Raw genomic sequence first — 24957 nt, forward strand, 5'->3', positions numbered from 1 at the left:
GTACTCCAGGAGATTGATGAGGCCAGGGATTTGGGAGTGTTGATGGATAGGGAGTTGAAGTTTAGGGAGCACATTGCAAAAGTGGCTAAATCAGCTCAACAAATCACTTGGTTGCTGAAAAATACTTTAACAAGCAGAGATAAACAAGTTATTGTTCATCTATATCTAGCCTTGATAAGACCCCATCTAGACTACTGCACCCAGATATGGGTGCCAGGGTTTCTTCTTGATGGGGAGGAGGTGGAGAGGATCCAGAGACGAGTGACCAAGATGATAGGTCTGTGGAATGAACCTTATGAGAACAGGTTGAAGATTTGTGGGTTGCAAAAATTGGTTGATAGGCAGAAAAGGGGTGATATGATTGAGACATTCAAATTACTGAAGGGTTTCTATAAGATTAATCCAGAAGATATTTTTGAAAATAGGACTGGTGGTGGGAGGACTAGGGGCCATGGAAGCTGGACAAGAATGTGGTTAGCAGGGGTGTTAGAGCTAGGTTTTTACTTGGAGAATGGTGAATGAGTGGAATAAGCTGCCAGAGTCTGTTGTGAGTGCTATGACCGTGAATGAGTTCAAGGCGAGGTATGATATATACTGTGTGAATGTCGAATAGTTGTTCTTGACATGATGTTAGGGCCTCCCTCGATGAGTCTGTCGACTCCTTGGAGTTGCCCGAAATAATAATAATAATAATAATATTTATTGAGTAAAATTCTATTACCCATTTAAATGTCTCTATCATATCATATCACCAACCACTGCAATTCATATCCCTCCCCAACCTCTCCTCATAACAAACATTCCACAGTCTTAATATGTCTTAATTTCTTATCACTAGACAAGGTGGTTATAACTCCAGTAGTGCCTCATCACCACAGAAACTAGGTGACCAATTTGTTCACAATAGTTCCAGTGTGTTTTGACCAAAGTCTTATCGAGTGGTACAACCATCTTTCTCCTTATCTCTACTCAACATTGCCTCATTATAGCAGCAATATGTCCCTGAATTTTAGATCACTCATTCTTTCAATGATTATTTCCAGATCCAAAATATCTACTTCCTGGAATGACACTTCTGCCAAATGCAAAATCTTGCATTTAGCAATTCAAACAACAGTAGCACCACTTGTCTGTCATAGCTACTAGCATCTATCTATCTCTCTCTTCCATCTGTTTCAGACAGGTGTTGGATCTCCTCCTCCTAATGAGGTCACAGCGAAATAATGCAGCCTGCATGCCACTCCTCTGTTGCATCCCTAATGGAGGTATTCGTGACTATAGTCCATGTGTGTTCACGGGGCCGGTTTGCCTGCTTGCTGGATGAAACCCCCCCAGCTAAACTGGGGAAAAAACCCTACTGCTCGCGCCCAAGACCAGCTAACTTGGCTATGGCTGAGGAAGATCCTTATGCTCCTCACATCTCCAACAGGAACTGAACCTAGGACACTCCTTCCCCAGGCATATGGTTGCGAAGTGCACAGCCACTAGGCTAACCGCGAGGACAGCTACTAGCATATTTAAAGTAATTTTAAGTATAGTTTATATTAAATAAAAAAATGTGCAGCCAGTTCATTTTAAATAATTTGCATTCAGATAATTTACTAGTAAGCAAGATGCCAACTAACATCATCCAATATAGCACAGCACTGAAAAAGTCTCATCCAATAAAACCTGGATTATGTGCTTAACAGGATATGACTTGCAAAGAAAAAATTAGAAGATATTTTTTCAATAACCACCCCACTACAGGTTCTCTGCTGCCATCATCAATAACAGGAATAACAAAGAAATTTGGTCTCTGTTTGTATTTCAGAATAATAGTGACAGAGGCCTGGCATTCAAACAGCTCATTGAAAAAAAAAAAAATTGAAATTGAAATTGAAATACAGTATTAGTGTTATAATTAGGATATACTTAGATTAATTAGATATAAGGAGATGGGTTCACCATACAAGACCTTAATCACATCACATCTGGACTATTATGTTCGTAATGAAGAAATTCTGGGCAGGATACAGAGTAAAGTAAACAGAGCCAACATTTCAGATTGTCACCTCACTCTTCACCATTCCTTTACACAACTTCCACTGATGGCCTCTTATTCTACACTCTCCAATTTTCATTTTGTGTATAATTGTAATTCCATCTGTATTAATATGGCGTTGTATAAGGCTTTGATTAGGCCACACATGGACTATTGTGCCCAGATTTGGTCACCGGGTTTTCAGAAGGATGAAGAGATGTTGGAAAGGGCCCAAAGGAGACTGACTAAGGTAGTTTCTGACCTCTGGAATGTCGAGTATGAGAAGATGCAACTTGCAGAGTCTGGTGGTGGACAGGAGGAAGAGGGGAGATATAATAGAGACCTACAAGTTATTAAGGGGTTGTTATAGGATCAATGCTGGAGAGGTTCTACAGAAAATAGTGGGAGATCGGGAAAGAACCAGAGGTCATCCCTGGAAACTGTATAAAGAGGATGTGAGTAGGGGGAGTGAGAGGCAGGCTTTTTTTCGTGCAGAGTTGTGAATGATTGGAATGCCTTGCCTGAGAATGTGGTGTCTGCAAAGAGTTTGAATGTGTTTAAAACAAGCTATGATGAGCTGTGTGTGTGATAAAAGGACCTCCCAGATGAGTCTTTGACTCCATGAGGTCTTGGGATGGTAATAATAATAATAATAATTAATCTGATGAAATCCTCTTACTAACTTATATATCTCTATCAGATCACGTCTTCTCTGTCCCTATCTACTAATTCACTAAACTCTGCAATTTACAGTTCTCAGCCTCTACCTATAGCAACATTCCAGAGTCCTGATACTGCCTTAATTGATTGTATCTTGGGCACCCCCCCTCCCCCTTCTCTCCAGAATTTCTGCGGTGCAACATAAATTATGTGAATAAATATATGCATAGATGCTACTGTGTAGTCTTTGAAACACATGTAGTGTGCCTGCTGAATTTCAGGCTGTTGTTGACCATCAAACCCAGATCTAAAATCTTGTTCAACCTCCTAAAAGAACAGTTTCACCAGCATGATACACAACCTTATATCTGTACACTGCAAAGTGCAATATCCTATATTAAAACACAACTTCCCCCCTTTATTTGTCCAAGCTAAAAAGCCTATTTTAGCTGCTTTATTGCAAACACTTGCTTTCAACAATATAAAAGAATGCACACACACACATAGACTTCACCCAATTGTGAATACAGAAATCAGATAGATTATATTGTTGCCAGCAGAAGGTGAAGAAGTACTATCCAAGCAGCACAGTCTGCACCAAGCAAAAACACTGCTTGGTGCAGACTGTGGGATGGATCATGAATTATTGATAGCTGAAGTTAAATTGAAATTAAGGACTAAGAAGGAAAAAAGAACAGTATCAGATGTGATTTAAATCATAGAAATGAAACATTTAAAGTAGAAGTTGGAAAGAAATCAAAAAGTTTGGAGAGGACAGGAAAAGAATTAGAACTGTGGGAAGAAACAAAATGTACAGTAATAGAAGCAGCAAAGAAGGCTAAGTAAAGCACAAGAAAGATTGTAAATGGTTGTCAGAAGGAGCTATTCAAATAGCAGAGGAAAGAAGAAAAATGAAATTTTAGAGAAATAAAGAAAGGGTTAGACAACTGATTGCATTTTTCAGAGAGACAGGCTAGGAAAGATAGGGGAAAACATCTAAAGAAAAGGGGCAAGGAAACTGAAGAAAGCAATATTACAGGTAAAACAAGAGATCTGTTTAGAAAGCTAAATGATATTACAAGAAAGTTTATCCCTAGATTAGGAGATGAGTTGTGAAAAAGTAATTCAGAAAATGTCCGATGAAAACATCTGAAAAAGAAGTAGTGAAAGTTTTATTATATTATTATATTGAAAATATTATTGCACAATAATACTTACGAATTTGAAAGGAGCAAATGTGTCGAGGAATCCATGATAATGAAAAGTGAAGTGATATCAGCAATATAGAACAGCTACCATAAGGAAAAGCTACTGGCTGATGGAGTGTCAGTAGAATTATTGAGCCCAGCTGGAGATGAAGTAGTGAATATAGTGACTGAAATTTGTCACCAGGATTGGAAGAAAATACACTGGCCTAGAGATTAGAAAACATCACTCTTCATCCCAGTTTCAAAAAAATCAAATCCCATAGATTGTGAGAATTCTAGAACCATTACTTTAATTTTACATGCAAATAAAATTATGCTGTTCAACAAAGGCTAGAGCTATATTTGAATAGAGAAATGCCACAAGAACAGGCAGGCTTTAGGAGAAGAAGAAACACTAGAGACCAAATAGCAAATATAAGAAGGATTGCAAAGTCCAACTGGGGTGCAAAGTCCGAATCTACCTCCCCGTGGTGCACCCTGGGGTGTTGGGAATCCTAACCACTATCGGACCTGGACCCAACATCACTAACAGAGCTCTGGCAAACACTTCAGAACCCTGGTCAGGAGAAGTGTATATGCGACCACAGCAAAGATGCCACTACAACAACAGAAACGGCCCCGAGTCCTGCACGGCCCACACTCATCTTTCTACAGCGGCAGTAAGGCACTGAGTGTGGCGAGGGGTGCTAAGAATCTCACAGATGAAAACAGGCCGCCTCTTAAATCTATGAAAATGGCAATCAGTACTCTCAATACTCAAACTTTGGCAAGAGACTACAGAATAGATTTATTAATCAAAGAACTAACTAATGTCAACTTGAATATCCTGCTAGTGAATGAAACAAAAAGATTGAAAGAACTGACAGCAAGATGGTACAATGGCTCACAGATACTCCTTGGAGCATCCTCAAACAATGGCAAACAAGGCGGAGTGGGTTTCATTGTTAAATCTAAGCTCACCAAGTCGATCCTTTCTTGTAACATCATATCTGAAAGAATAGGTGTACTCGTAATTGGAATAGAGAACAATATAATAATAAAATTAATATCCTGCTATGCTCCAACATCTGTAGCTGATAATCAAGAAATAAAAAAATTTTACATGAATCTTGAACAGGCATTAAATTATAAGTCGACATACACATTCGTTGGTGGTGACTTTAATGCCAAAATAGGATGTGGAAAAGAAGATGAAAAGTTTATAGGACCACATGTCCTAGGAGAAAGAAATAGAAGAGGAGAGAGATTAGATGAATTTGCTGCAGCTGAACAACTCTTTATCATGAACACTTTTTTCAACAAATGCCTAGGAAGAAGATGGACTTGGCAATCACCGAATGGAGACACAAAAAATGAAACTGACTACATTTTAACAGACTGTAAAAGACTGGTACAAAATGTTGGTACAATAGGCGAAACATACTTTAACATAGATTCTGACAACAGACTCCTCAGAGCCATTATAAGAATAGACCACAAAAAAGAACAACATATCAGGGCAATCAAACCATAAAAGACAACCCAAACAAATAGACTACCACAAGTTCAGTGGTAGTCTATTTATTCAAGAAGAGACCGAATGGACTGTTAAAAACTGTTACATAAATGATGACTACATAGACTTTATTAATAAATTCAACGAGTACAAGAAATAGTCCATTCGGTCTCTTTTTGAATAAATAGACTACCACTTTGAATAAAAAGAGAACGACTCTCACCTCAAACTCTAGAACTACTGAAAAAGAGAAAAGAACTGAAGAAATCTGAAGAAAATTTTCTAGAATACAAAATCATCTATAAATTACTAAGGAAAAGAATTTCAGAAGACTACAAAGCTTTCAGGATACAAAAATTAAGAGAAGCAGTGCAGGCAAAAACCAGCCTGAAAAAAATAGAGAAAGACTTAAATTTTAAACAGTCAATTCCATCTGCTTTACAGGATCAAAATGGAGAAAATCATACTAATAGAAAAAGGATAGAAGAAATTGTGCAGAATTTTTATAATGATCTCTATGCAACTAAGTGCCAAGTTTCAGAACCTATCATTCCAAAACCAAGCAATATACCAGATGTACTTCCAGAAGAAATAGAACATTCCCTTAAGAGTCAAGGAAAAGCTTATTTTCAAAGCCTTGGCTGCCATATTCACATAGTACTTCAAAGAAAGAAAGATTCCAGAGGAATGGAAAACCTCAAAAACCATACTTCTATTCAAAAAAGGGAACAAGGAAGACATAAAAAACTATCGTCCAATCTGTCTACTCTCTCACATATATAAGATCATGAACAGAATCCAAAACACTCTAGAAGACAACTCCAGCAGAGAGCAGGCAGGATTCAGAAAGGGCTTCTCCACAATAGATCATATCCAGGTCATTTCACAACTAACAGAAAAATGCAGAGAATACCAAATCCCTCTATGTTTCCTCTTTATTGATTTTAAAAAAGCATTTGATACTATAGAACACAATGCAGTCATCAGTGCCTTACTGGAAATAAATGTGGATCCTACTTATATCCACATGATAAAAGAAATTAACAAAAACCAGACCACACAAATAACCCTATTTGATCAACCTATAAATATAGATATAAAGAGAGGGGTTTGCCAAGGTGATGTGATCTCCCCAAATCTATTTACCAGCACTTTAGAATACATTCTGAAAAAAAATAGACCTAAACGGAGGAATAAGCATAGATGGTGAAAAGCTACAAATTCTTATGTTTGCCGATGATCTAGTACTGATATCCCACAACCCAAAAGACCTAGAAGAAATGGGTGAAAAAGTATACACAAACAGCAGTAAGATAGGCTTAGAAATGAATCTAGAAAAAACAAAATGGATCAAAAACATCTACACAAGTGACAGTCACCTATGTATTGATAACATCCCTATAGAACAAGTTGACTCATACAAGTACTTAGGACAAACAATAAAAATGAATAACAATTTATCTGAAGAACTAGCAAAAAGAAAGAAAGCTGCATTGCTATCATTCAACAGACTAAAAGAAACACTTACTGATCCAAATCTTGACATCTCTCCGAAGGCAAAACTATTTAATAGTGATATTCTACCATCACTCACATATGGATCAGAAACATGGAACATGACAAGAAAGGAAGAAGAGACTCTCAGAATAACTCGGTGTGCAATAGAATGCAGGATTTGTAACATCACCAGAATGGAACATGTTAGAAACACGGAACTAAGAAAGAGATCAGGCATAAAAGATGTGGTAACTGCAGTATATGAAAGCAAGATGAGATGGGCAGGTCACATAGCCAGACTCAGGGATAACAGATGGACATATAGAATACTCAACTGGCAACCAAGAATAAAGAGAAAACCAGGAAGACCACCTACAAGATGGGAAGATCCACTAGTGAAATCTATGGGTATAACATGGAAGAGAGAGGCTCAAGATTGAGATCGTTGGAGGCATCTTTGTGACCTACACTCATGGAGAAATCCTGAGTGAAACACGGGTCCATCATGGTAATCAAGGTAAGAAAGATTATAGAAAGAACAAGAGAATTTCAGAAGGAAGTATTCATCTGTTTTATTGATTATAAGAAAACTTTTGATTGTGTGGAAAACAACAGACTGTATTATTATTATTATTATGTGACACCTCCAGGGAGTCCAAGACTCATCACACGAGGGCACTCTACTCCACTTTGCCAAATACATCTCACCCTCTATATTACTACTTAATTCTCCTACTACCATCAATGTCATCTACTGCCCATCATCACCAGCAACAGTATTTTTTGTCTGTAAATTGCTGTGTTCTGAAGGTCAATTTGTCTGTACGCAAGATGAAAAACGCTGCCACCTCCATATGAGATCATCTAACTCACCTTCAACTGAAAAGCCCATATAAGGATTTCCCCTTGTCATGACGACAATTGAATTCAGATGTTTTCCAATCAATAGTGCTATTGAGGCACTCCATTGTAATGGGATTGTAATGAGATCAGTAGGAATACCTGAGCATCTAATTCTCTTGATAAGAAAGCTGTATGACAACCAAGAGGTCTCCACAAAAAGTCTTTGGAGAAACAGACAGTGTTTGAGTGGAAAAAGGGATGTTAGCAGGGTTGTATGCTATTGCCCTATCTTTTTAATATTTATATTGAATATATTGTCCATGCAGTTAGCCTAGTGGCTGTGTGCTTCGCAACCATATGCCTGGGAAAGGAGTGTCCTAGGTTCGATTCCCGTCGGTGATGTGAGGAGCTGAAGGATCTTCCTCAGCCGTAGCCAAGTTAGCCGGTCTTGGGCAGTAAGGTTTTTCTCCAGTTTATCCTGGGGGGGTTTTCATCCTGCAAAGCAGGCAAACTGGCCTTGAGAACTCAACACTACAGGACATAGGATACACCGGGAAGTAGGGCTGACCACCTTATCCTGTGAAAGGTTTGAAGTCTGATGATTAATGAACCCTCAACACCACAAGGTAAAAGAGGTTATAAAGAATATGAGATTGAATATATTATGAGAATAGCTAACTTAGACAAAATGTGACTGGAATTAAGATTGGTGGCAGAAAAATAATTTAAGATATGCACATAATACAACCCTCACAGTGGAAACTAAGGATGATCTGGAGTGGTTGATTCTATTGGTTAAGAGGAAAGTAACAAAGCTAGGCTTAATTTAAACATCAGCAAAACAAAAGTGATGGCTTCTAGCAATTAAATGAATTTATAATAGAGGGAGATAAACAGAAATCATTGAAAGTTATGATTTGCTAGGGTTCAGAATCAAAAATGATGGTAAATGTGAAGATGAAATTAAAAGAAGGATATTTATGGGGAAAAAAGCTATGTTAAACCTGGTAAAATTTATGAAAGATAAAGAGGTGTGAGTAAGGCCATGAAAATTAGAATTGCCAAAGCAGTGGTATTTCCAGTAGTGATGTATGGATGTGAAAGCTGGATTATTAAAGAGAAAGACAGAAAGCAAATTGATTCATTTGAATTACGGACATGGAGGAAGAATCCCACAGGCTGCAAGAATGACTAATAAAGACAGAATGCTCTTTGAGGATGATCGCTAAACAGATGTTGATGTACTTTGGACATATTATGTGAGCAGATGAAATATTGGAAAAGGCAGTTATGTTGGGAAAGATTGAAGGAATGAAAGAAGAGGAAGACTGCAAAAGAGTTAGATGCATAAAAGAACTTACCAACTTGAACTTACAATTGCTGAAAGAGAGGACAAGAGGCTGAGTGGGATGGAGAGCCTTTGTTCACAAGATCACCAAGAGTCAAAAATGACTGGATGCACATAACACAAAAGCTATTTAAATCTTCCTGAAGGGAGTTCTCCCAAGCTTTGCATCATTAGTAGACAACTAAAGAGTTTTTTTTCACATTTGATTCTGTGCATAAGGTATTTCAAGGTATCCATGGTCAACTAGATCTGACTGACCATACTTATCACAGCAGATGTATTTCTTATGTTCTTCTATGCAGATGTTAGCAGATCTCCCAGTTTGACCATACTGTGATAAGATGCAAGAACAAGGAATTTTGTAAACACCTGGAACAGAGATGAGGATGTAGAGGATAGCAGGAAGAGGTAGAGAGAGCAGATGAGGGCAGCCAACTTCAGATACATTTGAATGCAGTGCAGAAATTGCACTTTTTTAGAGTTCTGGCTATTTTTTCTGAGGTGCTCCAGATATAAGGAACAATGATTGCATTACTATAATCTACATGTTGAGAGGGATGGAAGGAACAATTAATTTTATTTATTTTTTGTATTATAAACATTGGACAAAAATGTCTGGCAAATAAAGGAGGGTTTAGCTGTAAGGGAAGCCTGGTAGAACAGAGAGTGGAGGCCCTGTTCTGTAAAACCTACCCACACAAGTAATGTGGATGGGTTTTCTGTAAACTGAGAAAGAAAGGGTGCCGTTGGACGTGCAAATAGAGTATCTAGAAAACGCAGGCTGTTATTTTCTTTTTCTATAGTAACATATCCACATATGCTCCTACAGAATGTGCTCCACTAGGAGACAAAGACACCTATTATGAAGATCTTTCTGAAACTGTCACGAACATCCCAGTTCACAATGTCACACTCATTGGTGGTGATTTTGATGCCCAAATTGGTAAAGACATTACCGATACTACTAAAAACGTGGGTAAATAAACTTATCATGAAACCACAAATAACAATGGTTCTCTTATGAACTTCTACAATAGCCATAACCCAAACCAAATTTCCCCATCCAAAAGGAAGACTATGGACCTGGGAACATCCAAATGGTTCTCATTCCCAAATAGACCACATATTAATCAATGGAAAGTGGATCAGATCAATCAAGAACTGTCGAGCATATAACATGGTTGACCACAAAATAATCAGTGCCCACATTAAACTTTCACTAAAAGCCTCTAAAAATAACAAGCCAAAAAAGAAACAATACAACTGGGACAAACTAAATAACCCACAAATTGCAGCATCTTTCCACAGCACATTAGAAGACAATATGGAAAACAATCTTAAAGATCCAGTTAATGAAAAGTATAAGGGTATCATTGAAGCACTAAACATAACTCCAACAAAATTCTTGGAAACAGCAACAAAAAAGACTCAGGAAAAATGGATTACTCCTGAAACTGAAAAATATATAGATAAAAGAAATAAAGAATAGAAGAGTGGGAATGAGAGAGAGAGTTATGAAAATGTTAGAAGAGGAGAGAATAGGAAACAGTAGGAGAGAGGAAATGAGAGGAATGCAAGGGAGCACAGGAACCAGGGATAGAGTGATGTGAGGAAGGTAGGTAAGTAGCGGAGCACAGAGAGAAAGTGTTAGAGGAGAGAGTGAGGGATGCATGTGAGCAATCGAAGAACAGGGTGGTTAGAGGTGTAATGTATGGGGACTCAATGATTCGTGGTGTTCAAGATAGGATGAGTGAGGAGTGTTTGCCTGGAGGAACGATAGAAAGTGTGGCAATGGCAATTAAGAGGGGTGAAAGGATGGATGAAATGATTGTGATGGTAGGAACAAATGACTTGAGAGGTAATGTAAATTGGGCAGCGAGAGATATGAGATTCTTGCTTGAGGTTGTATGAAAGAAGACGCAGAGAGGAAAGATAGTGTGTGTTGCCTAGGTATGATTGTGATGAGTTGAGCAGAAGAGCAGTAATATTGAATAACATAATAGCTAGAATGTGCCAGAAGAGAGGATTGGAATATGTGGATGCTTGGAGGGCGTTTGAGGACAGAGAGGAATTGTAGCGAGAGACTACTTGCATTTGAATGAGGAAGGACGTAGGCATCTAGAGAGATTACAGTTCTGAATAAGTCGGTGTGTTCCAGGGTGGATGGTAGCAGGGGTGGCCTCTTGTGGGAATGGGTACTTGCGAGAAGGGGGACAACACCAGGTAACGCTGAGCCCAATGGAGTCTAGAGGGAATAATGATGAGTATAGAAACAATGCCATTTTTATGCTTTATACTAATGCCAGGAGTATTCAGAATAAAGGAGAGGGATTCGTGGCACTGATAGCATCAGCCTGGCCAAAGATTATTGGGATCACTGAGACGTGGTTGACAGAAGAGGATATAATAACAGGAACAGAAGTAGTAGGGTACAGCAGGATAGGAGGGGAAAGCATGGTAATGGAGTACTGCTTATGATAAGTGATGACTTGTGTCCTTTAAGAGTGGAGGCTTTGGAAGGCAGTGACACAAATGATTTTGAAAGCATATGTGTGAGGTAGAGGTGGGCAAGGCAGGATATTTAGTGGGGTGTTGCTACAGACCAAAGAGCACAGAGGGTGGGGACCAGGAAATGTTTAGACAGTTGAGTTTGGCAAGTGCAAGAAGAATGATTGTTATGGGAGATTTTAACTACAGCAGTATAAACTGGGGAGAGGAAGATGCATGTAGCAATAAGGGAATGGAACTTCTAGAATTCTTGAGAGACAAATATCTTAGGCAACATGTAATAGTGGGAACAAGAGGTTCAAGAGTTTTGGATTTGGTCGTAGCACCAGAAAAGTTGATAATAACTGAGATGACATCTCTCCCACCAGTTGGAGAGAGTGACCATATGGTTTTGCTTGTAAGATGAATAGACATGCATGAGTATCAAAGAGACGGAACGTATGTTAAATTATAAGGCAGGTGATTATATTAGTCTAAGATGTCAACTTGGGGAAGTTTCATGGAGGGAGGAATTGGAAGGCTGGGATATCATTAGTGCTTGGGAAATTGTGAAGGAATATTTGTTAGCAGCAATAGTAAGCTGTATTCCACAAGTGAAGAAGAGAACACAATTTGGAGTATAGTGGATGACAAACAATATTAAATAGGAATTGCATGTGGAAAAGAGGCTATGGAAGAGATATAAGGAGACAGGTGAAGATAAGATGCATGAAGAATATAAAACACAGGCCAGGAGAGTGACTAGTATGGTAAGGAAGGCAAAACTGGAATATGAGAAGAGATTGGCCCTAAGATCCAAAGAAAATCCTAGGGAATATTTTAGCGATGTGGCCAGTAGGAAGAGAAATGACTGTGGAAGAATAATATTGTTGGATAAAAATGGGAATAGAGTGACTGATGCAGAGGACATAGTGGAATTGTTCAATGAACACTTTATTGAAGTATTTCATCCTGAAGGAGTAAATTTTAATACTAGAGGAATAGGGCAGGTTCTAGGTTTAGAGGTGCAGGAGGAAAACGTGTTCCAAATACTGAGTACTTTGGATGTCAGTAAAGCTGTGGGACTAAATGGTATTTCACCACGAGTTTTAAGAGAATGTGCTAAAGAACTGACAGATCCTTTGACTTAGCTTTTCAATGAAAGTCTGGCTGCAGAAAAGGTGCCCATGGAATGGAAGGAAGGTAAGATAGTGCCATTGCATAAGGGCGGTAGCAGACTTGAAGTGTCTAATTATAGGCCAGTTTGTGTGTCATCAGTACTTAGTAAGATCTTGGAGAAAGTAGTGAAGGACCGTATACAGCATTGGGCAGTGAGGGTAATGTTATCTATGAGAGTCAAAATGGATTTGTGAAGGGGTGCTCATGTTTAATAATATGCTAGCCTTTTATAATAAAGTTACAAGAGCAGTAGTTTTTGGTGGATAGAAAATCCAAGAAAATGCCATTTTCTTGGACTTAGTGAAGGCATTTGACATGGTGCCACATGATAAGCTGATCTTTAAGTTGCAGCACATGGGTCTGGATGTCAGGTTGGTCAACTGGATTCAGGATTGGCTGTCCAATAGGTATCAGAGAGTTGTGTATGGTGGGGCAGTTTCAAGGAGGCAGAGGGTTACAAATGGCCTTCCCAAGGTGGTAGCAGACTGGAAGTGTGCAAACCCTATATTATTTAACCTTTATATCAATGACATTGTCAGTGGATTGCAGGGGGTTATTCAGTTGTTTGTGGATGGTGCGAAGCTAGAAAGGGTTATTAGTAATAGTGCAGATGCGGTAGCCCTGCAAGAGGATTTGAATAAGCTAGACAGATGGACAAATGAATGGGGATGTCGGTTTAATGCAGCAAAATGTAAGGTCTTGAAGTTTGGGAAACATTGATGGGACACTGCATACTCTATGGGAGGAGTTATACTGGAGGAAGTAGGGGAAGACAAGAGAGATCTGGGGTTGATGATTGATAGAAACCTAAAATTTAGGGAACATATTGCAAAGGTGGTGAAGGTAACACAGAGGATTGCTGCAATAATGAGAAGCATGCTGACCTGTAGAGATAAAATGGTTATCATTCCGTTGTATAAGACCCTGATCAGACCACACTTGGACTATTGTTCTCAGATTTGGTCCCCAGGATTTGAAGGGGATAAATTAACTGTGGAAAGGGTACAAAGGCGGATAACAAAGATGGTTTCAGGACTGTACAATGATAGTTATGAGGATCGGCTGTGGGTATGTGGACTGCAGAGTTTGGCGGATAGAAGAAGGAGAGCGATATGATTGAGACTTTTAAACTGTTGAGAGGTGGTTACAGGGTTGACACTGGGGAGTTCTTTTGCTTGGTTGAACAGCAGGAAGGAGTGATGACAAGAGGCCATCCCTGGAAGTTATGAAAGGAAACTGTGAGCAAGAGGGTGAGGAGTGGTTTCTTTGCATGGAGAGGTGGTTGAACCATGGAATGCATTGCCTGATAGAGTGGCGAGAGCGAGAATGGTCAATGAGTGATATGATAGACGTGTTTCCTAGGAGGGACCTCCCACAATGAGTCTTGATAGACTGTGTTTCTTAGGAAGGACCTCCAACGATGAGTCTTTTGACTCCATGGCGACCTGAATAATAATAATAATAATAATGAAATAAATAAAGATAAACTAGACATTTTAAATAGCAAGGTCAATGAACTAATGACCAGAGACAAAGAAAATTAAATAAATAAATACTGCGAGGAACTTGAAAATTATAATAAAACTGGGGATACTAAAAACACTCTTCAAATGATAAATCATATCTGTCCCCATAAAACAAAAAAGAAGTTGAATATTATCACACATCATAAAAACGGTAGACAGCTCTCAGTAAATTCGAACTTGATGAAAGAATGGAGAAACTACTTTCAAGAATTACTGAATGTTGATAATCCTCAACATTCAAGTCAGCTAGCAGACCTGCATCTAACCACCACTCTACCAATAAATTGTGAAGACTTCACTGAAAAGGAACTAAAAATAGCAATAGATCAAACCAAAGCAGGAAAATCTTGCTTTGGTTTGATCCTGCAGGATCAAAATTCCTGCAGGGATTGATGGAATTACAGCAGAAACTTTCAAAAATGCTGAGTATAATGTGTGTTCCAATCTCCTTGCCATAATGAATCAAGCTTTAAACCCTGGAATAATACCTCAACAATGGAAACAAGGCCTTATTGTCTCTATATTCAAAAAGGGCAGTCTTAATAGAATGGATATCTACAGAGGTATTACTTTACTATCAACCGCAGTTAAAATCTACAATAGGATGATACCCAATAGAATAGAATCTTACTTAACACCACTTTTAAGAAAAAACCAAGCTGGATTTCTAAAAAAATGATGTACAATAGAACAGATACATTGCATCAGAAGAATCATAGAAGGTTCATGTGATAAAAACTTACCACTCATTTTAACCTTTATAGACTTCAAAAAAAGCCTTTGACTCCATTAACAGGAAGCAGTGTTTAATACTCAGCTTCTATGGTCTACCCTCAAAACTCATACAAGCAATCTCAGCACCTTATAAAGATTACAATGCTACAGTAATCTTTAAAACAGAAACATCTGAATCATTTCCAGTGACAACAGGAGTTGTCACTGGAAATGATTCAGATGATTCAGATTAAATGATTCAGATGTACTAGCACCTTATTTGTTTTAATATGCTTGGACTACATCTTCCAGACAGGTTCATGTGATAAAAACTTACCACTCATTTTAACCTTTATAGACTTCAAAAAAAGCCTTTGACTCCATTAATAGGAAGCAATGTTTAAAATACTCAGCTTCTATGGTCTACCCTCAAAACTCATACAAGCAATCTCAGCACCTTATAAAGATTACAATGCTACAGTAATCTTTAAAACAGAAACATCTGAATCATTTCCAGTGACAACAGGAGTCCATCAAGGTGATGTACTAGCACCTTATTTGTTTTAATATGCTTGGACTACATCTTCCAGACCATCAACACAAAAGATCTTGGTTTTAACATTAAAACATCCACCCACATCATCAGTGGTGCACCAAGGGAGGGGGGCCAAGTGGCCCTGACCCCCCCCCCCCAAAAAAAAGAAAAAGGAAAAAACACTAGAAAATTTTCCAAAAACCTGTTCCTAATTAAAATTGTTTTTTTTTTATTTATATTGTGTCGTGTCTTCTATTTCTATACTACTTATGAATGAGTGGTCACATAAAGTGGGAATACCCTATAGCTTTCCGGAATCATGGCCATTGTTGAATGCGAGGCGAATGAAATATTGCTCCATCGGACCGAGCGCTACTTCGTTTGCCCGAGCCGGGCCAAAGGTGATTATGGGTATCATGTATCGGCGATCACTGCAGATGCTCAATGATAGGTTGTATGCAATGCGTAGTGTGTATTCTCAAATCGTATACTTAACTTGCCCCCCCTCAAGAGTAAATCTTGAGTGCCCCCCCCCCTGTATTAATCCTATAAAACCCTTTAAGTAACTTAATATCATATCCAGTGGTGTGTTGGTAAATTTTTAACAACCGGCTCGCTTTATGTTTAACAACTGGCTCGCTTTATGAATATTTTGATTCTTCACAAAGTTCTATTGTATCTTCAGTTGTCTTTGTTTCTGCTTCTTCAAATTTTGTCCTTTTAATGTTTAAGAAGTTTCATTCTATTTCATTTTTTCAACTAACAGCTATCCGACTTTTCGACCGCAAAACTCTAACCCTGATTAAAATTATTTTAATTATTAAAAACAAAAGAAAAACAGAAATAAAAACATATATTAAAGAAAATTTTCCTATATTACCTACAACTTAACTATTATCAAATGAAATCTTGAACAAAAAAAAAATGTAACACTAATATTACCACTCGTATTTGATCAAATGACCACAGACTGTAGCCGTTGCAATGAATTTTTGTATTTATCAATAGTACAACAATGTTGTATTTCCAGAACGTAATGTTGCAAGTTCTTGGAAATTCGCCGAAAAATAAGGCATTATTGTTAATTCAAATACCCAGTTCGGGAGTTTTGATAACGTGTTTGTGTTTTAATGAATACAGACATTGTTTAGTAAATAAAATCGTTTCCAAATTCACGTTTCTTAAAATGAGTTTGTGTTTTGCATTTATTATTATTATCATTATTATTAAACAAGACCTCATGGATTCAAAGACTCATCTGGGAGGTCCTTTTATCACACACACATCTCATCATACCGTGTACACACTCAAACTCCTTGCAGACACCACACTCTCAGGCAAGGCATTCCAATCATTCACAACTCTGCACGAAAAAAACCTGCCTCATTCTCCCCTACTCACACTCTCTTTATACAGTTTCTAGAGATGACCTCTGGTTCTCCCCTGATCTCCCACTATTCTCTGTAGAACTTCTCCACCACTGATCTAATAACAACCCTTTACCAACTTGTAGGTCTCTATCATATCTCCCCTCTTCCTTCTCTCCACTAGACTCTGCAAATTACATCTTCTCAATCTTTCCTCATACTCAACATTCCAGAGGCCAGAAACTACCTTAGTCAGTCGCCTTTGGACCCTTTCCAACATCTCTTCATCCTTCTGAAAACCCAGTGACCAAATCTGGGCAAAATAGTCCATGTGTGGCCTAATCAAAGCCTTATACAATGGAACAAGAATCTCCCTACTTCTACACGTCAGTGTCCTCCGCATCATTCCCAGAAGTCTTTCTGTTGTCTTCACAATTTTGGCGATGTGTCCCCTAAATTTTAGATCCTTATCCACTATCACCCCCAGATCTCTTATTTCCTCTACTTCCAACAATATATTCACACAAAGCATAAATTCTGCATCCCATCTTTGTTTTCCAAATTTTAAAACCTTACTTTTGCAACATTGAACTCACATCCCCATTTGCTTGCCCAATCACTCAATTTATTCAAGTCTTCTTGCAAGGCCACAACATCTTCACTACTCTTTATGGTTCGTCCCAACTTTGCATCATCTACAAACAACTGAATATCTGTATCCAAATCTTCGCCAATATCATTAATATACAAGTTAAATAGTAATGGCCCTAAAACAGACCCCTGAGGCACTCCACTAGTTACTTTCCTTTTCCTGGATATCACACCCCCATACACAACTTGTTGATACCTATCAGATAGCCAGTCTCCAATCCAATGCACTAATCTAATATCCAACCCCATCTGCTCTAGTTTGACTGTCAACTTATCATGAGGTACTCTATCAAAAGCTTTTGCGAAATCCAAGTATATTGCTGTGTATCCTTCTCCTCTGTCCAAGGAAGCAGTCACTTTATTGTAATAAGTAAGTAGATTACTAAAACATGACCTCCCTTTAGCAAATCCATGCTGTCCATCAAAGATTATACGATTGTTGTCAACCCAACTCTGGATCCTAGTTCTCACAAGCTTCTCCAACAACTTAACCACAACACCTGACACACAGATAGGCCTATAGTTTGATGCTTGAGTTCGATCACCTCCTTTATGAAGTGGCACTATCTTGCCCTCCTTCCACTCTTTAGGAACATGACCAAGTGCAAGACTCGTATTAAAAAAATATGTCAAGGCAGGTGTCAACTCTCTAGCACATTCCTTCAGAATACGCGGTGATATATTATCAAGTCCCACAGCCTTATTTATATCTAGTTTACTCAATTCCCCAAACACCTCTTGCTCACTTACAGTCAGTCTCTCCTCCCCATCATCAACTGCTCTTAATCTCTCCATGAAGTCACATTCACAAGATTGAAAGATCTTTATGAACTGCTCATTAAGTATCTCCACCACACATTCTGCAACAGCTGTCTTTATACCATTTCCTCCAATCAATGTCGTCATTCCATAATCATTCTTTCTTTTGCTGGCTACATATCGAAAGAACTCCCTAGGATTCTTTTTCGCTTCATTAGCTAACTGCTGTTCATACCTCTCTTTAGCTACTCTCACCAACCAAGTCACCCTCCTTGCCTGATCTTTGGAGACCTCATGAAATTGGTTACTTCCACTTCTCTTATGCTGCCTCCACAATGCCCTTTTTCTCTGTATCGGATGCTTAATCTCTTTATTCATCCATCTCACACCTACCTTATTTAACCTTCTCACCCGTGGTATACATTTAGGCATTGCATCTACTAAATAGTTTTTGAAAATTCCCTAAGCTGCATTGATCTCTTTTCCAGCTAACTCCTCATTCCATGCTACACCTGCACGCTGTCTCCTGAGCTCTTCATAATCACCCCTTTGTAGTTCCACATATACCTTTTTTCAAGGGGTCCTTCCATTGCTGGCAACCACCCAGGTAATCACCTCATGGTCACTTTCACCAATTGGTGGATGATTTGACACCTTATTTATAATCACATCCTCCGATGAGATGACCAAATCCAAGACCCTTAATCCTCATGTGCCCTGTGTTACATACTGTCTGACATAGTTATCCCTCAAAAACTCAAGAAACTCATTTTCTTTACTTCCAGTTGCTATCTCTTCATTCCAGTCTATATTGCCATAATTAAAATCACCCATAATGATCACCCTTTTCTTATTTGCTTGGCTTATTTGACTATACATTTCACTATCACCACCATCCACATAACAGGTCTATAACAACATCCCACCAACATACATTTCGCCAGCTTTATGCATTTATTTTTGATAATAATAATATATGTAAGTGTTTATTATACAATTTCAAAATATTTACAAGAAAAAGTATATACCACCATTTATCACCTATCCTTTCATAAAGAATAGGTGATAATAGGTCCCAACACACCACTGATCATATCCCCTCTTTTTTGCCTATGAAGCAACTTTTGCAATCCACAAGCTCTCAATCTATCCTCATAGGAAGCATTCCACAGACCACTCACCATCTTGGTCACTCGCCTCTGAATCCTCTCTGCCACTTCCTCATCTCCAAGAAACCCAGGAGACTGACCTGAGTACAGTAATAAAGATGTGGAGGTATCAAGGCTTTATAAAGAGGAATAACAACTTCTTTATCTCTTCTTGTTAATGTATTCTTCAATAGCCAAGTAATCTTATGAGCTACCTTAGCAATATATCCTCTAAACTTCAACTCGCTGCCTACCACCACTCCTAAATCCCTAGCTTCATCTATTTCCCAGAGTACAGATCCATCAATGTGGTACACAGCTTGTAATCTATTTATCCCAAAATGCAAATCTTTACATTTTTCCACATTCAACTAATACCCAATTATCTTTTAGCCCATATTGACAGCCTATTTAAATCATCTCGTAACTGTCAACATTGACTTGATTCACTATTACTCTACCTAATTTTGCATTATCAACAAACAACTGGATATTTTCATTCAGGTTATATCACTCTACCATTTACGCACAAATTAAACAGCAGTGGTCATAGCACCGAACCTTGTAGCACACCACTAGTTGCCAGCTTTCACCTGGATTCTGCTTCTCCATATACCACTTTTTGATATCTGTCTAGCAGCCACCCTCTTATCAACATAACTAGTGTCATATCCATCTCCATTTGTTCCAATTTGTGTAACATAATTCCATGTGGTATTCAGTCAAATGGCTTTGCAAAATCCATCAGAATCATCGTGTAGCCATTTCTTTTATCCAACTCAGCTGTCATTATATTATAAAAGTTAATAAATTAAAAATTAAATCCATGACCAACCCTTCACAAAGCTATGTTGATCCTCAGAGTATCATATTCCTATCAACCTGCTCTATGATTTGCATCTCTTCTAGGTGTCGCATAGTCATTTACACCAGTATGATACACACTAACAAAGTGCTTATTAAATAATTCTACTAAACTTTTTGCCACGGTCATCATAAATAACATAACCATTTACTGTATGCCCACAGATGCCAGATGCAAGACTTTTCAACACTTCTAGAAGCAAGAGAATCCATTCTGACAATAGGGTAATTAATCCATCTTGTGGGATGAGTTGCTTATTATTACACGTCAAAAAATCAACTTTTCTTTTATGAACATTGTAGTTTTTAAAGTGGTAACTATTTTGCTTGAATAGCAGTTGGAAAATTTTACGTATAAAGCACGTGATTTTGCATGTTGGTGACCAATTCGTACATCCTTTATTTCTTTTTCCCTTTCAGCATGAATTGACTATTCTTGGCAATCTGCCAGCCCCAGTTCTATGAACTGTGAGAATACTATACGAATGTTATCCTCCCTATGATCAGCCAAATTGGCTAATCTCTTCTCACAGTGAACATTTGCTTATCACCTTTCTAGCCTGCATTTATTCATACATCAGATCATTAATCACTAACAGCTGTCTTGTACCGCACTCATAATATCCTCTTTACCCAAATGCTTGCCTGATTCCATTTTATTCATACTCTATTTATTCAACTAACAACTGATATATAGTTGTACACTGCATGTGTTGTGAGGGGGTTTCCAACAAGTAAAGTAACACTTTCAAAATTGTTGATTCTTGACCAGAAAGATTAATGAGAATAAACTATTGTTTAGATATTGGTCAAGTGTAGGTGAATAACTATTTTAATTACTAACTAGTTTCGCCAGCTTATGCTGTCAGCTTCATCAGAGTACAATCAGGAAAGCAAAGAAAATGAAAATTACAAGCTAAACTTTAACCGGCAATTCTATTTCAATAACAAAATAGTGTGCATGAAACAATACTCGTGTTGCGGATATATGATTTACTTCACATGGTGTATTCCAGTAATTGGATTGTATTTTTTTATATAATAAGCTATATAAAACACAATGAATTGATAAAAGACCCGACAAGTTTCATAAGTCATTTGACTTACATCTTCTGGGGAAAGAGGTAACTTAAAGTTAAAACACAAAGTAAAAAGAAATTATTAGTAATAGTTCATACTAAACAGTTGTGGCCGTCTGACTAATCATAAAATTAAAATTAAATTAAAATAAAATTAAAAATCAGAGTGCAGATTCAAAGTAATGATGAGTTACTTGTTGAAATGCATTTTGTAGTTTGCACTGAAGTTCATTTCTTGTGTGTTTATTGTTCTAATTAAAGTCTTCCATATGTCTGGTAGGATTAAACCTTGGTTCCTGTTGAGGTTATTTGTGGAACAGGCAACTGTAGCAGCTTCTTTGAAAATTCTGGAATGGTAGTTTTCTTCTATATATGGCATAAGACTTTTATTCCATTCAATAATGTGGTTGGGTGTAGAGAAGTGGGAAGAAAGGCCAGAAATATCTTGTCTGTTGTTTGTTTCTAACATAGCCGATGTGTTCCTTTTGTCTCACTTCGAAACTTCCAGACGTCTGACCAATGTAACTTAGACCACAGGAACAAGGGATGTTATAAACTCCTGCATGTTTGTAGAAAGGATTGGAATCTTTTGCTGATTTTAGAAATTTCTGGATAGTTTCAACTGGCTTGAAGGTCACTCTAATATTGTGTGGTTTTAGGAGGCGAGCTATTTTTTTGGAGCGGTACCAACGTATGGAATAATTATAGTAGTTATATATTGGGTGTCATCACATTGTCTTTGTGGTATATCAGAGAAGAGAATCTTGTTAACAAGTCTTCTAAGGTAGTCATTTAGGAGTAGATCGTTTGATATTTTATTTAATTCTTATTGTAGATCATTATGGTCTGTGGTGAATTGTATAGCTCTTTTCTTTAGCATGCGAATAATGCTGAGTTTTTGGGAGATGTGGTGTGATGAGCTAAAGTTTAGATAACGTCCAGTATTTGTTGGTTTTCTATAAACTGATAAGTTGACACTATTATTTTATTTTTTCTTGATTATGATGTCTAGGAATGGTAATTGTTTGTTCTTTTCAAGATCTAGTGTGAATTTGATAGTATGGTGGAACGTATTGATTTTGTTTAGGTAATCTAATAGCTCTTCCTTTTTGTGGTTCCAAATGATAAAGATGTCATCAACAAATCTGAACCATGCCTTAGGTTTTGGATTAATTTGAGATAAGATTTTACTTTCAAGATCTTTCATAAATAAGTCAGCACAAGAGGGTGAGAGGGGGCTGCCCATTGCCAATCCGGTTAATTGTTTGTAAATTGTTTTCTTCCATACGAAATAGTTAGAAGATAGACAGTGGCTAAACAATGAAGAGACGTCTTGTGGGGATAAATTGTCTAAGATGTTGATAACTTCAACCACTGGAATGTTGGTAAACAGGGAAGTGACATCAAGGCTGGCAAGTATATCGTTTTCAGAGATAGAGATGTTTTTTAATTTCTCTATAAAATGTGTAGAGTTTTTGATATAAGTATCTGAATTATGGATGTGTTGTAGAATTTTAGCTAGATATTTTGATGTAAATACGTTGGAGAGTTGATTCCATCCACTCTTGGGCATAGTGGGGAGCCATCCTTATGTACTCTTGGAATGCTGTATAGTCTAGGAGTTAGAGGATGCATAGATTTTAACTTTTTAATTAGATCTGCAGGCCAGTTTGTCATCTGACGTAATAATTCATTGGTATTGTTATGGTTTTTTAATGTAGGATCTGTGTTCAGTACATTATAGACAGATGTATCCAATAAAAGATTGTTGAGTTTGTCTTCATAATCTTTTGTGTTTAAGATGACAGTGCTGTTCCCTTTGTCCACCTTAAGTATGATGATGTCTTTGTTGTTCTTTAAGTTGAGTAGCATTCTTTTTTCCATAGGGATGACAGTGGTGTGAGGAGATCTTGAAGGAGACGAGAGGATTATGCTACTTTGCAATCTAAGGTCATTAGCTGTAAGTTGTGGTAGTAGTGATATCGCCTTCTCTACATTGCAGATGAAGTCTATTTTAGGTATTACAGTGGGTGTTAAGGCGAAATTAAAGCCTTTTTTGAGAATAGCGGTCTCAGGTTTAGTTAGTATGTGCTTAGATTGGTTAACAATCACTTTGTTTTCCGGTATAGAAGGCTTTGACTCAATAAGATTATTATGCAAATGATTAAATTTCTCGATTTGTGTTCGTTTGTTATTTCTGAAGGTTTTATCATAATTTGTGTAAATCATATTATCTAGGACTTGCCAAATATCTTCATCCACGGCAAGGGTACGCCAGTAGTGTCCGGTGCTTGTGTGCAAAACTTTAGTTGGCGCCCTTATACCCAGTAGCACGCCAGTAGTGTCTGGTGCCTGTGTGCAAAACTTTAGTTGGCACAATGTGTGTGTGTGTGTGGAGTAGCATTGTCATGCACCAAAATCACGCTGCTTGTCAGGAGTCCTGTCGTTTGCATCAAATGTTTGCTTTCAGTTTGTCCAACATTGCATAATAAAGCTCTAAATCGATTGTCTCTCCCTTCAACAAGAAGTCCACCAACAATATGCCTTGGCAATACCAGAATACCATGGCCATGACTTTTCAGACAATGGGAACAGTTTTGAATTTTTTTGCACACAGGAGATTGTGGATGTTTTCAGATCATGGAGTCTTGTTTGCTCACCAGGATAAAGAGATGAACCCATGTTTCGTTTCCTGAATAGGCAAGTGAGAAAATCCTTGCCTTTGTCACTGTATTGCAACAGATTCTCCAGACACATCCCAATGTACACTCCTCTGACAATTGCCAGGACATTCAGTGGGAGCACACCTTTCAAAAGCCAAAGACATTGTGAACAATTTCGTAAACAGTGGACTTATTCAAGTTCACCATTTGTGCAATTTCATGCAGTTTCACTTGCTGGTCTTCAAGAAAGATGCCCTTAATGCACGAAATGTTGTCTTCTATATTGCAACATTGTTTTCATGCTCGATGAAAGCCTGCAAGCCTGATGTCAATCTTCAATGTCACCATGACCTATTTTAAATTCAATGCACCAAAAACACCTTCTTTGACATCACCTTTTTGCCATACACAGCAACCAGCTCATGGTAAACGTCACTTGGTGAAGCCCCTTTTGCTTGCAAAAAATGAATAACTTCACATATCAAGTATGGTCCAAAATACCTGTTTTGGACCACACTTTCATGGTAGCAGCCATCTTGCAACTGGAATTAGCTGTGAGGCAGCCATACCACCACACTGCAATGGCAGTCTTTTTGAACATTATTAATGGGTCTATCTGTCCACCATGTTTTATCTCATTCCCTTTCACCACTATTAAGGGGAAAAAAATGTATTACCTTATTTTTCGGAAACCCCTCGTAGATGCATCCTAATTTTTCCCCGCAGCTCATCAATCCATGAGACTGATACCAGTTGACTACAGAGCTTCCCATAGTCACCTGTCTTATAATTTGAAATATATCTCCTCCTGACAGTAACCCTGCTTGACCACCTCTCAAGTCAGCACTCAAGCTCACTTTCGCTAACCAGTAGCAGTTACCTCATTTAAGATGCAACACTAAATGCTTATG

General features: G+C 37.9%; 1 protein-coding gene across 1 annotated transcript in view; it reads right to left on the reverse strand.

The window, feature by feature from the left end:
• Nucleotides 1–24957, reverse strand: part of LOC150103429 (NACHT domain- and WD repeat-containing protein 1) — a 102040-nt gene that overhangs the window by 25950 nt on the left and 51133 nt on the right. The gene's annotated exons all lie outside the window — the stretch shown is intronic.

Source organism: Typopeltis vanoorti, chromosome 9, assembly GCF_054136105.1.
Source record: "Typopeltis vanoorti isolate ZY-2024b chromosome 9, IOZ_Tvanoo_1.0, whole genome shotgun sequence".
Lineage (NCBI taxonomy): Eukaryota > Metazoa > Arthropoda > Arachnida > Uropygi > Thelyphonidae > Typopeltis > Typopeltis vanoorti.